Source organism: Octopus bimaculoides, chromosome 3 (genome assembly GCF_001194135.2).
Source record: "Octopus bimaculoides isolate UCB-OBI-ISO-001 chromosome 3, ASM119413v2, whole genome shotgun sequence".
Classification (NCBI taxonomy): Eukaryota; Metazoa; Mollusca; class Cephalopoda; order Octopoda; family Octopodidae; genus Octopus; species Octopus bimaculoides.
Window position 1 is genome coordinate 64,413,220 of NC_068983.1, and position 2,009 is coordinate 64,415,228.

Genomic DNA, 2,009 nt, shown 5'->3' on the forward strand with positions numbered 1-2,009 from the left:
TATGTTGGCTGCTCAAGAGTGGGCAGCAAAACAAACCTATTTGTATATGCTCCACAAGGGAAAACAAGGAACATTGTTTACAACGAGGTGTTATAATCACAACAGCAAGAAAGTATGTACATGATCACCTTCTTTTACGAAACTTCATTGACTTTCATATATTTATATTGATATAGATATATATACGCGTGTTTGGGTGCGTGTGTGTATATACATCTCTATATATAAAGATGATGCGTAGTCTAGACGGCGTTTTTAGATTTCATTATTCTCTTTAACCAGGGCAACGCCGGGTATTTCTGCTAGTATATAATAAAAGAAAGTAAATGCACAAAATTTGTATATTTTTAATACATTTTAAAGGATAGATATTATGATAGTCGATCGGTTTCGCGTTTCTCTAATCATGACATTGAAATTGGTGAAGATATTAAAATTAAATATTTTCTTAAGAAAATTTTAGTCCATATTGTTTCTGTGTGAGTTTGACAAACAAGCATAATATACATATATGTATAAATTAAGTGCGTTTTGCTTCTTTTATTATATGCTTTTTCACACAAGTGTCTATGTCACAATGCTTGTATGTATTGGAGCTTGTACCTGCTTGAGTATATCTGAGCGTCTTCCCTCGTGCTAAAGTAAAATGTATGTAGAAGATCAACAATTTATAAAATCAGATTCACAAAATACAATTACATAATGTCAAATAAGTATTTGTACATGCATACACATACAGATAATTGTATGGCTATATGGTCTCATTTCACGCACGCAAACACATACACACGCTCACGGACACACACACACATACACACACACACACACACACGCACACACATCTCAGCATTTCTGTATATATAGTGTGACGTCATGACGATCTTATATAAACATTCGAAAGAATGTGAAGAATTTCTTGTTTAGAATGGGTCTCCAATCATGCATAAAGCTTTAAATATTACTATATAGATATTGGGGTGACACAGCCATGTTTAGTGTGTATATTGAACGTACGCCACGTTCATATAATGCCACTTCTAGAAATGCATGTATTTCAATTTACTATGATATCAACGCACTTTTATGCTAAAGAGGAAAAGCAATGCTAGCCCAAGTCATAAAAAGCTATAGGTTCTCACATACGCATTAACTAGATATAGCAAATGAATATACTCCCTTCAGGCACATACATACGGACTAACATATACATTTAAACTCACACACTTATATATATTCAATGCATGGTCGCAATCCCCATGCTGAAACTAGTAAAAGATGCTAACGCATTGTGTATATATCTGGGGGGTTGTGCAAAAACAGTAAGCTTCATGTGACCAATAACGCAGTGCTTCTTTTTCTTAATATAGTGGCGTGTTCATGACAAACGTATTAAAACCTTAAAATGGCGACCAGGGTTGTGATAAACAGTAGAATGTAAACCTGATAAAACAACTTTTACGAATGCAAAAGTAAAATGATTTTAGGTAGAATATCCGAAGAAAGTGTTATGAAATATACAGAATTTTAATTGTAATGAGACGAATTCCGGAGGACTCATGACCTGAAATATTAATTTATTTATTCTGGACAAAGGAAGCAACTGCTATTATATTTACATTTCTGTTGACAATACAAAATATATTTCCAATAATATACACTGATAACTCCATGTTATCACTCTAGTAAATATATAATCCTTCGTTATTTCAGTACAGTTTAAGCATATGAAATATATTTGTTAAAGATGACCTTCTTACTTTCTGTTTCTTATATTGTGAAAGATATATGTTGCTGCTGCTGTTGGCAAACTAGTAGAATCGCTAGCACGTCAGGTGAAACGTTTAGCGATATTTCGTCCATCAGCAGAGGAATATTTCACTCCTTTTCTGCTTAGCACTGACATGCTGAACAGAATTGGATGTAGATATAACTGTTACGGCAAATAGTTTCATATATTCCATAATCTAAGTATGTGGGGTCTTATCGTACGCCTTACGATAATCGACCCA